Source organism: Eptesicus fuscus, chromosome 19 (assembly GCF_027574615.1).
Source record: "Eptesicus fuscus isolate TK198812 chromosome 19, DD_ASM_mEF_20220401, whole genome shotgun sequence".
Classification (NCBI taxonomy): domain Eukaryota; kingdom Metazoa; phylum Chordata; class Mammalia; order Chiroptera; family Vespertilionidae; genus Eptesicus; species Eptesicus fuscus.
Genome location: NC_072491.1, coordinates 25,337,253 through 25,352,137, shown reverse-complemented (window position 1 = coordinate 25,352,137; position 14,885 = coordinate 25,337,253).

Below are 14,885 nucleotides of genomic sequence, written 5' to 3'. Positions count from 1 at the left end.
TGGGAAAATAACAAAGCACAGAGTTTCCCAAAGAGAAAAGGCTGCAGAGGTTTTATCCATATTACTCACCCGCCCTTGAAGATGAGAGGCACAAGGAGGTGCTCCTTGGGGATCACACCTGATAACCATGTAGCCAGCCTCTTGCTTTGACTTTGGCCTGCCACTCTCCAAAATTGCCTGTGGCAGCAACACGGTAACGTGGAAAATGAGGAAGGCAGCACAGTGTAGTGTTTAAACACATGGCCCTCAGAAGACCTGTGCATTTTTAAAGCACTTAAGAGAATTTCTGGCAAATGGTAACCACTTCATAAGTGTTTGATTCCTATAGGTAGGTTCAATCTATTGAATGCACTGCCATTTCCTTAGAGACCTGCCTCTACTGTCAGATGGAGCTTTAATGACCCCATCGAAGCCTCACAAAATCAAACAGCATATTAAGGTATTAGAGTCCAAAAGGAAAAACATGAAACTGTCTAAACTTCCTCCCATTCAGAATTAGTTTGATTTTTTTAAAAAACATATACTTTTATTGATTTCAGAGAGGAAGGGAGAGGGAGAGATAGAAACATCAATGATGAGAGAGAATCACCGATGGGCTGCCACCTGCACACCCCACACTAGGGATAGCGCCCGCAACCCAGGCATGTGCCCTGACCAGGAATTGAACCGTGACCTCCTGGTTTATAGGTTGATGCTCAGCCACTGAGCCATGCTGGCCGGGCTCTAGTTAGATTATTTTAAGGGCAGGCTGTTTTGAAGATGTAGCCGTCTGCATAAAGTCTTTCCTTACAGTCTTTCCTTTATGTTCTCTAATTCCGATGTGCTAGAAAATTGCTCTACAGGATTGTATACATAAAATTACATGTCCTATATTTCAAAGGGCAACATAAGGCATTTTCAAGCACAAAGTTGCCCACACCTGATTTTTATTCTATACTTTTACTTGAGAATCTAACCCCATCTAAGCATCGACTCCCCTTTACTAAATCTAGTTGTGTATTAGATATGACTTCACTAGTGAATGAACTTCGTACGTCCCAGGCCTGAAATATATTATATTTAACTGTGGCATGTTTTCTTTCTTAGCGCTGCACAAACAGCCTTGCTGGAGGAGGGGAGAAAGTGTGCATACCAGGGTCTTTCTTTTCCAGAAATGGTTGAAGACAGCACTGTGGAGTCAGCATCAGGTCTTTGGGAATAATCACTTCCACAAATATCCTCAACACTGTGTAAGCACCTTGCCTACATTTTCTCCTGAATCCACCCTCCCCCCCCCCCGTTTTGCTCATGCCACAGACTTGGAAGGCAGCCTGGTGACCTCTCCCATGTTTCAGAAAGTGAAAATTCATTGTAATGATTTTGTGGCCTAAGAATAATCATCAACTTTATCAACTGCACTGATCCATGAGGCAAGTGGGACCCAGACACCTTAGAATTCTATTCTTAGTCCTCAGTGAATTGGTTAAAACTCACTCTACTTCTAGCACCTGCCCCTTGTGAGTAACTCCCTTCCCATCACTTATTCACACACACAATTGGGATTGGGTCCTACTTCTCAAGCCTTCTTGAGGATGATAAATAAATTTACCTTATGCAAAGCCTAGTTTCTATAGGCATATTTTGGAGCTGAAATCTGCCAACAGCCATGTGATCTTAGAAACAGATCTTGTCCTGATGAGCCTTCAGATGGCTTCAGCCCAGCCAACGCCTTGATTGGAGGCTGTAAAAGACCCTGAGGCAGAGGGCCCAGAGGAGCTGCCCAAATTTCTATCTCATAGACATTGAGACAATAAATGGGTATTATTTTTAACCACTATATTAGGGGGCAATTTGTTACCAGCAATAGGTAACTAATGCATGTGGTTCAACCGTGTTGTTTTATTCATTCATTCTCATTTTATGTAGGGTTTGAAGAACCTTTTTTCTATAAAGGGCCAGATAGGAAATATGTTAGGTTTTGCAGACCAAAAAGCAAAATTAAGAATATTACGTGGGTACTTCTTTATAATTTTAGGGTCACAAAATATCCTTCTTCTTTTGATTTTTTTGTAACCATTTAAAAATATAAACAGCATCCTTAGCTTACGAGCCATACAAAGATAAGCAGTGAGTGATATTTGGCCCCTAGGCCCCTAGGCCATAGTTTGCTGACCCCTGCTATAGAGGATGGTTTGGTCATACCACAATTTGTTTATCCAATCTATTGTTAATGAACTTTTGGGTTGTTTCCAGTTTGTAGCTATTCAAATAATGTAGCCACGAACATTTCCGTATATGTCTTTTGGAAAATTGTATGAAGATATGTTTTATTGAAACTGCTGGGTCACAGAATATGCCCATATTCAGCTTACCATGCCAAATGGTTTTCCATAGTGGTTATATCAGTTTGCACAGTATACACGAGTCCTTACTGGTCCACAATCTTGCCAAGAGTTGGTATTTTCTGTCTTTTTCTTTTGGCCATTCGACCAGAAATGTTTGTTTTTAAAGCTTCCAGGGTGCTTCTAATATTTATCCAGAATTGAAAACCCCTGTTTAACTGCTGTTTATCCTTCAGTAGGTAAAAACACATAAAATTGCTCTGTTTATAGATTTTTTAAAAGTTAAATATTAGCTATTTCATATGGTTAAACAAATATCTCCTTCACATCTTACTTACATTTACACTAAATGAAATTCAAACTGAATATCGGTTGAGAAAGCTCTTAAAAACTTCAGGTGAAATGATGTTTTCATACCCGACCTTAGCCTAAAAGCTGAGAAGCAATGAAATGAGGTTTTTAAATTAAAAATGAATTTCAGTGATTTTCACATTTTAGTATCACCCAGATCCTTAAAAGCTTGAGAGAAAACCAATGGTTTTTGCCCTTGCTACAGAGTAGAATCACCTATGGATTTTTAAAACTTAAGTGTCCCTACCCGAACCTCAAAAACATCTTCATTCTGTAAGACTAAGGCAGGCTTAGGAAAGTGTGTTTATAAAGGGCTGATGCACAACATTTAGAACTACTGATCTTGCCTCTCCTTCCATGACTTTCTTTTCCATTCATTCAATGTAAGGAAATGAATGTGTTGGTCATTTTGTATACTTGAGAGGAAAGATGGCACCTGGATTTCAGTTCCTTCCAGATTTTTGGAGTGCTTGGTTGCAGATGTGGTTGGAAAAATGGTACTGTCTCACTGAACAGGTCTCTGTTTACCAAAGCTGGAAGCCTTGGGTTTGATGTGCACACAGCAATCCGGACTCAGAGTTAAAGTATCATTAAGGGTCTTTAATGGATACACACAGGTCTTTTTAAAAGACCCAGACACAGCAATGTTACCTAATAAGAGGGCTAAAAACATAGGTACTTAGGGGTAAAAAAAAAAAAAAAAAAAAAATTATGACCAAGACAGAAAAAGAAAATTTGTCATGATACTGGGAAGAATCAGATTTTTGTACTTCCTTAGAGTTATTATTTACTTCGTTCGTTCTTCTTTCTTTTTTAAGTATATGTGGGAGAGGGGACAGAAATGCTGGGGACTGGGTGGAAGTGAAGTGCTACCATGTACAGTTCCAAACTCAAGGCCTTTCAAAGGCTCACCGCAGTCCTGGGTCCGTTTTCTTCCCAAGGCCCTTTCCTCACTCTCTACCAAGCCATAGCGCATCTGTATTTCCACACGCAGGAGGAAAAAGTTTGCGAACTTCCACTCTGGAATGCTACTGCCCTCCACGTGACTCTCTCTTTCCTGTGTGTTCAAGGTACTCCCAGCACCTGTAACTGGGGCACCGGTTCAGAAGTTGAAAGCACACTAATTCCGAGGCGCTGTTGATTATCAGGCCCCGTCACAGACCCCCGACAGGTCCCAGGCCAGCCAACTGGAAAGCTTCCTACCTTGGAAGCCAGACAGGTTCCCCTCGCTGACATCCTCAGGCGGAATCCTGGTTCCTAGGTATTGCTCCTTAGGAATGATGCCTGTTGAGGAATTTTAGGCCATTCGCCACCCCTTAGCTAAGTGTTAGCCTCCTGAACCACACTTGCCAGGATTCAGCCAAACCCCACAAATCCCAGGGCGCAGAGGAACAAGTTTCAACAGCACCCTGTGCAATGGCCCTCTAACCCAGGCGATGAACCACAGCCCGCTGGTGGCTCTGCTGTCCTCATTAAATGGGTGGCCTAGGTCAGGAGGCCAGAAAACAAGCTCAGGAGATCACACCACAAACCCTGCCTCCTTCCGCATCCCACTCTACCCCCGCCAGGTGCTTACTCCCTTCTCATTGAAGGGAAGCTCTCAATCAGGTCTCAACTCTAAGTGCGGAACGGAATCCAGCTCAGGGCATCTTGGGAAATGTAGGCCCTACCACCTCCAGGGGGGAACCCCTGTCCGCTTACCAGACTTCCCAGGAAGGATTTCTTCGCGTGGATCAGCTGAAACCATAGCTACAGTCCGAGTGTGGAGGGGAGGGCGCGCCCCGCCAAGGATTCGGAGTGTTTTAGCGGGTCGGAGCGGAGGGAGGGAACTACACTTCCCAAGCGGCCTTGCGCGGAGCTGGGAGCCGGCAGCCTGCCTTTGCGTGACCGCGGCAGGTTGGTCCTGGAGCAGATGAGCGCAGAATATTTAGGCGAAAGCGCAAGGAGGGGGGTTGCGCGGGGAAGGAGGAGTACCTCGGCCAAGAAAATTATGCATGCGTTAGGGAAGCTCTGAGAGAATGGCTGTGGAAGGTAAGGGACGCTTGGGCATTTTAAGCCCCGTCTTAACCCGCGCACCCCAATACACACATCCCCGGTGAATCTTGGGGAATGTGGGGAGGAGAGGAAAGAGGGTGGGGGCGAGCCGGCCCTTTCCTCCTACACCTCTTGGCGCTCACCTGAGCCACGGAAGGCTAGTGGGCGCTTTATTCAGTTGCTTTGGAAAGACACGTAGGTGCGCAGGACTTTACGGTTGGAGACGAAGTGTCCCTAATGTGAAAGGATGTGCTGGAAATGGGGGGAAAGCCTGAGAGACGGGCAGGAGGTCCTAGCCCCGAGGTGCCCCTTTCGCTGTTCCCCTCCCTCTGGGGCCGGCAAGCTGGGTGATCAGCGGGGTGGCCACTGGGCAGGGGATGCTCGCTTGCCCCCCACACCTTGGAGAGGACCCTGGCAAGGTGCGTCATCAAGAAGCATGCGCTGCGATTGGGTCGAGGAATCCAGGGCCCCTCGTCCTATGCATCGGGCAGGGGCGGCAGCAGATGTGCCAAGGGAGTGGAGGCGCCCCTACACCTGTCTCTGTTTATACAACCCTCCTGAGATTTCAAAGTTTACAGAAACGAAATGGAATCCGCCAGGGGTAAAAAGGAGAACCAACCTAATTCGCTTTGGCTGAATTCCACCCCAAAGACCACCTGCCTCTTTCCTAGTATAATTCTGAAGCCTTTGGCTGTGCAGTTTGGGCTCAGCAGTCCTAACTCCTTTAAACTTCCTGGTTGAAAGCAGAGACAGGCGGTTTGTGAGGGATCCCGTTTCCATTTCAGATTCTCTTAGCTCGGAACACAGGCTTTCTTGTGGAGGGCGGTTTCTTGGGGGGAAATATGTGGACCAGACATGGTTGTGATGTCAAATTAGAGGTCAAACTGATAAAATGAAGAAGAAGAAAAACAAATCATGGGACTAAAGGGAGCCTAGTTCACATACAGAATTGTGGTTCCTGAGTGTGGCTCAGGTCAGAGGGGTAGGGGTTGGGGCGGGAGGTAGGAAAAAGAGGGCATGCCTGCTAGTTGCATCAGGCCTCCTGCCAAGGGGAAGTGAGCCTGTTCCTTGTAGACTGGAGGCAATAAAGAATCATGAGGGCTTGCTTGCTTCCCTCTCTGCTCCCCACCCCAGGTGAGAGAAATGAAGCTAATTTGACTCTTGCTCTTTATAATTACTTCACCTGAAGTAGCAACAACCCAGCTCCTGGGCTCAGCTCCCATTAATGCAGGAAACTACTGCCTTTGGGCTATCTCAGGTTCAGAGATCCCCAGCTGGCCAGCTCTAGGTATCTATCCATATCTAATATATTTATTTCTATATTTTTTAATTATATATAACATATATGCCTTTGAAAAGAACAAACAAATAGCCAAAGTCTTAGTTCTGAGTTTTCTGTGCAAACGTAATAATAGGGTGAGGATCTGGCTTTTTAAAAAAATATATATTTTTTATTGATTTCAGAGAGGAAGGGAGAGGGAGAGAGAGAGAAACATCAATGATGAGAGATAATTATTGATCAGCTGCCTCCTGCATGACCCCCACTGGGAATTGAGCCCCCAACCTGGGCATATGCCCTGACCAGGAATTGAACCATGACCTCCTGGTTCATAAGTTGACATTCAACCACTGAGTCATGCTGGCCAGGCAGGATCTGGCTTTTTGCATGTTAGAGTTCATGATAAGTGAGGCATGATTTCAGATTAAACAAACTGACAAAAAACAATCCCAACAAGGTAAAGTTCACCCTGAGCTTGGGGTCAAGGGTATATTGACCTATGGACACCCCTCTTCCTACTTCACTCCTTAGGTGACATTATTACCTCTTCTGTTCCCCACTTTTGTGTATCCCCAGTGAGGGACACTCCAACTGATTGCCAGTCCACAATGTACTTGAAAGCAATTTCCTGCTCCCTGGAAGAAATACAGAATTAGTTGTATTTCTTGTCTGATGGGTTATTATACCCACAAAAGCAAGGGCTTTGGAAGGAAATACACATGGACTGCGGATGACTTATAAGGAAGATAAATCCAGTGACTTATTTGGTTAACCTGCCTGTCTAGTAAACAGGAGATCCTGAGTTTGAATCATAATGAGGTCTCCACTTGAAGAATGAAGTAGTTTAAACTTTGGCTACAAATATGATTTCTCTCTCTGGTTTTGCAAAGGCCGTTTTCTCTGCCCAGACTGGGCCCTTCCTGGCTACTTTCATTTGGTCTTTCGAGGCTCCTCTGGGAACCTGTCCCAGCCCTCCTTTTTGTCTGCCTTCCAGCTCTCTGTCCTATCTATGGGAGATGCTTTCTGCACTAAGCGTCCCTACCATACTTAATCTCTTACCGTATCCTAACTCTTACCATACTTAATTTCTCTCTCACTAGACTATGAGACTGTAAACCCTTGGGGGTTGGAACCATGCTCTCTTTGACTTTATATAGGCACTCAATAAATGCTCTTGGAATGCATGGGAATTAAATGCTCAGAGCTTTGGTAAATGACTCCATAGAGCATGGGACTTGCTTTGGATTCCAGAGATTTGAAGGTAGGGGGCACTTTTAAAGGATGCGCCTCTCTCTTTGGTCTTGTGTCTTGATACTCAAAAAAATCTTTTAGACGAGTGGTTCTCATCTGAGGAGGCATTGCCCTCCTCAGGGGTGTGTGGGATATGGAGGGACTGCTGCTGGGGTTTGCTGTTGGTGTTTTGTGTTCATGAGCCAGGGATGTTAACACTCCTTCAGGACAGGGTCATCACACACAAACTTCCCAGCCCAAGACCAACTAGTGACCAGTGTCCACAAGCTCATTGAGAAACACTGACTCGGAGAATAAGAAACTTTGCCAGAGGAACTGGAATCGGAAATATAATGTATGTTAATGAACACCGGAACTTTAATTTTTGCATCTGGAAAAAATAATGAGTACATTACTAGGTACTTTCCAGAAAAGTTGTGAGGAAAAGGCTTGTACAAGGGTGCCTGGATCATAGATTCTCAACAAATGTTATCTGAACTCCCTCCCATTCTTCATTAAAAAAAAAACACAACAACAAACCTATTTGGCACATGTTTTTTAATCCTAAATTCTCACTTATTCACGCCAGTCTTTCTAATTACTAACAAATTAGAAGGTTCTTGGGGTGTGTAACCTGTTTTTTAAAGTAAGCTTGAATTGTAAAAGTGTTAATAGCAAGTAGGGAGCTCATTCATTTTGTTGAACCTTGAGTTTAAGAGGAAAAAGAGGTGCCCTTTGTTTATTGTTTGATGGATACCCGGATTTGTGTTTTCTTCTTTGAATTTAATGACAACAGCCTACTTCTCTATTCCCTGCCCTGGCCAATCAATGCCTTGTTGCACCTTTGGGCATCTGGGCACCTTGCAGTTGTGCCTTCCAGCCATAGAACATGTGATGGTCTGCATTCAGATTGGGATTATCCTGGCATCCAATGTCTCCTTAAAAAAACCATTGTATTGTATTAAATTATCCCAATAGCTGGAGAACTAGCACCACTAGAAAGAAGGTACATGCAGAAGTCACAAGGCGATTCGCTCTCCATGGATAGACGGTGTGTCCATTGAGGCATTGTTGAATAACAGAAGTATAATACAGGGAGAGAGAAAGAGTGGGTTCATTAGGGACTGTGTTGTATTCATCTCATTACTCCAAGATTGGTGCCTGGCACTTAGAGGGCCACCCTGGTTGTTTCATGAATGAAGTATAAACGCTCCTAAGCAAGAGAAGGATTTTCCAGGCCCCTGTCCCCAATTTATCTCCTTGCTTCATCCACAGAGCTTCAAGTAAAGTGGAGCAGATGAACCTGTACATAGTGTTTCTATTCCAGATCTAATAGGATAGCACCCTTACTGGCAGAAAGATTTCTAATATTCAGCATCCTCCTCCCCTCCCCCCTTACTATGCAAAGATTGCAATCAAAAGGCTATGTGCTCTAAATGACATCTGTGTTAGGGAATTGGAATTTTCCATCTTAAGTGAACAAATTGACTTATCAAATAGTCTCTTGATGAGTCATTCAGTGCTCAGGTTCTACAGTTTTTCTCCTGTAAAAGAGTGAAAAAACTGCCCATTATCAAATATTGTTAAGATATGTAATGACAGCAGCTGAGAATAAGAGCAGAGAAGACAGACACTTGTAGCAAAGAGAAGCAGTTGGAAATGATGGTTCTGGACCGTGCTTGAATTCAGAACTGGGTCGCAGAGAGTGACAATAGGAGATAAAAACGTCATGTTTATGGCAAGGCCACATGGGTCATTTTTTTCTGGCTTTGGGTTGAATGATAAAGTGGTACTAATATTGTACCCCAAGAGTGAAACTGCCCTCACAGAAGTGCCTGACTGTGATACTGACAGCTGGACAGCAGAGAGAATGGGGCTCCCACAGCAGACAGGGGTACCTCAAGGGAAGGAGGGAGGCCCCAGCCACCTACCTGTGCTTCATTCCCTTTCACAGACTTGCATGGACATCATTGTCTTCTCCTCTTTTGAGCAAAGCCCATGAGGGAGTGGAGAGAGGCCCAAAGAGTCATTCTCATGGCTCTCGTCTTGCAGGACACAGGAAGGAAGGAGGAAGATGGCTGTCTCGGTGCTAGCATACCTGTGTCTTTCTACCTGCACTTCCTTGCTGGGAATTCTTTGTTGGCATCTCTTCTACTTGGTGTTGGTTTCTGAGGGCGGCACTGTGTCTTAGGCCTGGCCTATGGTAGACGCTGCATGAAGTGTGTTGAATGAATGAATGAATGAATGAATGAGTAGGATTATGGGTGCTTCTGATTTCCACAGAGGCCCCTTTCACCCCTACAGTAAACTCCCAACTGTGTTCATCTACAGAGTAGATGTCAAAGCAGTGAGATTGTGGACACGTTTCCCTGGCAGGTACTTGGTGTTACTGTTCAACTGACTACTACCCCATTTCACTTATCCACCAAGATCCTTTTTACCCTCTTTCTAATTTTTATTTTGTTTCCTTAGCCCATAAGATCTGACCTTCCCTCACCAGCAGCGTGTATTGAACCACTCTTTAGGACATGAAAGTGGTGGAGAGAAGCCCATCGCCGACACTTCCTGTCTAGCGACTGAGCAGTGGGGCCTCCGACTTGCTGTGGTGGTGGTTCCTGCCACTCCCCTCTCTTCCTCGGGACCTCACAGCCAGTTCAGACAGGGCTTCAGGCTAACCCCACTGTTGCATTGCCCAGCCCAGCCCAGCCCAGCCCTTACTAATTCCTTTCAGCCCACCCTTTCTTTCTCATCCTTCTTGCCTTACTCATACACCAGAAGGAACAAGGGCTGGTGCTAATAACGGGAGATTGTGTGGAACCTTTGCGGGGGTTGCTGTGGTCTGGAATGCTGAGTCACAGTGGGTGCGGTGGGGGACCTGTTACAGGAGGGGCCGCAGGGATCTGAAGCTGGTACTTGCACGCTAGGGAGTGTCAGGTGTGCATTTAATGAACCAGGAGAAAGGGGTGGGGGTGGATTGCAAACTCTCCCACTGGCCTTTCGGCAGGTTTTGCATTTTCTGTTGATAAGCAGGAAGAGTGCTGCCTGTGTGCAAGAAACTCTAGTAGATTGAGGACAAATCTAATAAATAAAGGAGCTTAGCCCACTCTGCCCCACCCCCACCCCCTTTTGGTGAAGGAGACAGAGAAGCAGATTAGGCTGAATGATATAAGTGCTAAATAAAAGTCCAAGTGGCATGACGTGGGAGGTCTGAGAACAAATGGAGCATTGAGTTCTGGGCCGGATGGGGAAGCCTAACCAAGGCGGTAGCGTTTGAGTGAGCTTTCAGTAGGAGATTGATGGACAGGGAAATGGGAAAGGGCATAACAGAGTGATGTATGTAGAATATGTTCTACCTAATGGACTCCCCTCTCCCCCCAAGTCCTGGTGTTATGATGGCTTAGCCCTTTTTGGGCAGGACAGGGAATGAGGATGCTCCTAAGTCGTGTCTGGTACCTTCCTTTTCCCATAGGTTCCATCGTCTGCTGGGCCAAGCCTTCAGCACTCCCCGGCCCAGTTGGATCTTGCCTATAGTCCTCTGGAAAGCAAGGGAGCAAGGCAGGAAGCTTCTCTCCTGTAAATCAGGCCGATTCCTCCCCAGTTTTCTGAAGAGGAAATGCAGCAGCTCTTCCAGCTCTGAGCTGGCTCAGGAGAGCACACTTGGCTATATTTAGTCTGATTTTACTAAAGTGTGGGTGCGAGTAGCTGCCTGTGCAGCTCCATTCCCCGAGTGAAGAGCATGGAGGGGCGGCAGCTGTCGGGTGTCAGGGGCGGCCGCCTCACTGCCTCCAGCAGCCCTTTTCCAAGGGCACTGGGCCTGGGAGGAGCCAGCTGGCAAGCTCAGTTCCTTTGCTCCCCGGCTGCCCTTGCTGCTGTGGAAGGTGTTTGGTGATGTTCTGCCCAGAAAAATCCCACGTCTTCAGTGATTTGACAGATGTTACTGGACTGGCCATGGGGTATGAGCCTCAGAGCTGCGGCTGACTTGGAGAGCTGAGGCCCAGAATGGGCTCAGGGCAGCTCACGTTGCACTGTTGGGGGGTGCATACCATTCACAGTGCTGACTTTATTTTATTTTTTTATTTTTTTTAATATATTTTATTGATTTTTTACAGAGAGGAAGGGAGAGGGATAGAAAGCTAGAAACATCAATGAGAGAGAAACATCGACCAGCTGCCTCCTGCACACCCCCTACTGGGGATGTGCCCGCAACCAAGGTACATGCCCTTGACCGGAATCGAACCTGGGACCCTTCAGTCCGCAGGCTGACGCTCTATCCACTGAGCCAAACCGGTCTTGGCCACAGTGCTGACTTTAAATGCACAGGCTCTGCAGCCAGCCTGGGTGTGAACCCCATCTCTGCTAAGGACCTGCTGGGTGGGCCTAGGCCATCCACTCAACAGCTGGGAGACGCCTTTGCTCATCTATCCAAATGGAATGTTAATAATATTCATAGACATGTTGAGAGGTTTATATTAGTGTCAATAAAGCTCTTAGGACCCCTTCTGGTAGTGGCTCAATAAACACTCAGTACATGTTAGACAAGACGATGGTGATGCTGCTATCTGTCTCTCCTTGTCTTCCTGCCATACTTTAGAAAGTATCTAAGTCATTTTTATGGCCCCCTGGTGATGTAGCGTCTGGTATAATAATCAAAGATACTCAGTGAAGGAATGTAGGTTCTCAGAGTTGGGATAAAACCAACAAGATGTACTTGGTAAACTGTAAGGCATCCTTACGTTTAAATGTGTTACTTGATTTATAAATTATCTAATTCCTGCAGTTATGAGGTAATAGAGGGAAGTAAAAGTATTTATAACACTAGAGGCCCATTGCATGAAGATTCGTGCAATAGGCCTTCCTTTCCCTGGCTGCCGGCACCGGTTTTCCTCTGGCAACTGGACCCAGGCCTTTGCTCTGGCCAGAGCCTTCCGTCTTCTCCACTCCCGCCAGAGGACCACTCTTGTAGCTCCCTCCGCCCCCTGCCCTCCCCCTCATAGCAGGCGTTCTGCCCCACCTGGCTGCTCTGCACCTATGTATGCAAATTAACCCGCCATCTTTGTTGGGTTAATTTTGCATACTCCTGATTGGCTGGTGGTCGTTGCAGAGGTATGGTCAATTTGCATATTTTTATTAGTGTAGATGAGTATGTTCATGAAGGACTCATCATTTAAATAATTTTTTAAAATATATTTTATTGATTTTTTACAGAGAGGAAGGGAGAGGGATAGAGAGTTAGAAACATCAATGAGAGAGAAACATCGATCAGCTGCCTCCTTCACACTCCCTACTGGGTATGTGCCCGCAACTAAGGTACATGCCCTTGACCGGAATTGAACCTGGAACCCTTGTCGCAGGCAGATGCTCTATCCACTGAGCCAAACCGGTTAGGGCAAATAATTTTTACCATCCAAAAATTTACCTGCCACATAACACCCACAATTTTGTAGGCTGGGCTGTCTTTAGTAGTCTAATAATCACCCAACCATACAATACAGTATGTATGTATATTGATTGCACAGAGAAAGTTTAGGTCTTTCAAAAGAGGAAAAATTCCATGGACTCTATGGAAGTGACATTGGAAAACAGGTGGAATCATACAGCTGTGATTCAATATCTGGCTGAGTTAGACTAGAAAACCATTGAAGAAGAGAAAATTGACATCAGATGCTGACTTGATAGGCACCAAAGAAAAAATATTAAAACCAACTAAGAATTAAAAGAAGTCTTTGGTTAAAAGTGATACCCTGAAATATTTTTTGGGGGAAATGATCTTTTGAAATGGGCTATGGAAATTCAAGTGTGAAATAACAAGTGTCTTGTATTGTTGACATAAATTTTATTGCAGAAGTTACATAAATTTTAAAAATTGATTTTTATTGATTTCAGAGAGAGGAAGGGAGAGGGAGAGCAAAGTAGAAACATCAATGATGAGAGAGAATCATTGATCAGTTGTCTCCTGTCCCCCCTTCCTCCCTTACTGGGGGTCAAGCCCCCATCCCAGGGATGTGCCCTGACCGGGAATCGAACCGTAACCTGGTTCATGGGTGGATGCTCAACCACTGAACCACAATGGCAGGGCTAAAAAAATGGATTTTTGTTAAGAATGAACACACAATTAACTAAAGTTGGTCAAATAGGAGATAATGTAAATACAGTTTCTCTTTTCAAGATAAAATACTATTCAATCTATTTTACTATTTTGAAAATTGCTGCCCTGTGCCTATTTCAAATATCCTCTCTCTATTCTGTATTAGTATTTAACATTTTCTTTAATTTGGTATAATTTACATGCTATAAAGTGTACCATTTGTGGTTGCATTTTGACAAACATATACAATGTTTGCAGTCTCGTAACCACCATACAATCAAGTTAAATTCCTACACCCCAAAAAGTTTCCTTGTGCCACTCCACTATACCCACACTCCCTGACAATCACTGCTTTGCATTCTGTCCCTATACTTTTGCCTTCTCCAGAACATCACATAAATTATAATCATATACTATGTTGCCATTTGAGTCTGGCTTCTTTCACTTTAGTGTAATGCATATAAGATTCCATCCATGTCCTTGCAGGTATCGGTAGCTGAGTCCTCTTAATTACTCTGTTTTATTGCATTGAATGGATGTACCACAGTTTATCCATTCATGAAGTACATTTGGATTGTTTCCAGTTCTCAGTAATTGTGAACAAACCACTATAAATAGTTGCATAAAGGTTTATTTATCTTGTATAAATAGCTAGGGTGGGGTTCTTGAGTCATATACTGTGTTCTTAACTTTCTAAGAAATGGCCGGCCAGTCTTCTAGAGTTACTGTGCCTCACTCGTATTTCCCTCAATGTGGATTTTTTTTCCTCTGTATTAAAAATCTGACCTCACAAAACTGAGAGAATGACATTAATGGGGACTGTGCAGGCAGTCGGGTGGGATTAGAAGGAAACGCCTTTGCAGAAGTGGGTTCCTTGAGCTGCATTATAGAGGGGGAGGGTAGCCATAGCAAACACACACACTGGTGTCAGGCCTTCACGCTGGGATATAAGCCTGAAATACCACTAGTTTTGCCTCCAGAAGAAAGCTGTTACATTCCCTTCATTAATAAAAAAAAAACACACCAGAATTTGTTATCAAGTTCTGGATATTAATTTTTTTGTGGTGTTGGTGGTGGAAAAACAGGTAAGGAAAGCAGCCCAGATGAGGGAAGGGCTTACCTTTGCAGAAAATTAGGCAAGAACATGAAGGCAGGAAGAGAAAGACCATGTTAGAGAGGCCACTAATGGTGAGTTAGAGTGGGGAGTGGCTCGGACCTTAACCTGCCCTTGAAAGGGATTGGTCTTGCCTGCCCAGGGGATTTATGGACTTCTTTAGCAAAGCCTTAAAGGTTAGTTGATTCCCTTTCTAGTGTGATTTAAATTTGGAGGATGGCAGGAGCCAGGTTTGTTTGCTGCCCTGTGCGATTCTGACTTGGAATTTGGTGTTTCATTAGCTGTCCTCGTAAATAGTGGGAGAAGTGCTTGGTTCCTAGGCAAGACCCATTTTTAGCCACAAATCCGGGTATAGGGCCTGACAACAGAATCTGCTATTGCAAAGGACAGACTTGGTTGGAGATACAGTTTGGGTGCAAACGCACTAGGATTTCCAGGATTTTCCCTGGTCTGTGGAACCAGGGGATAGAA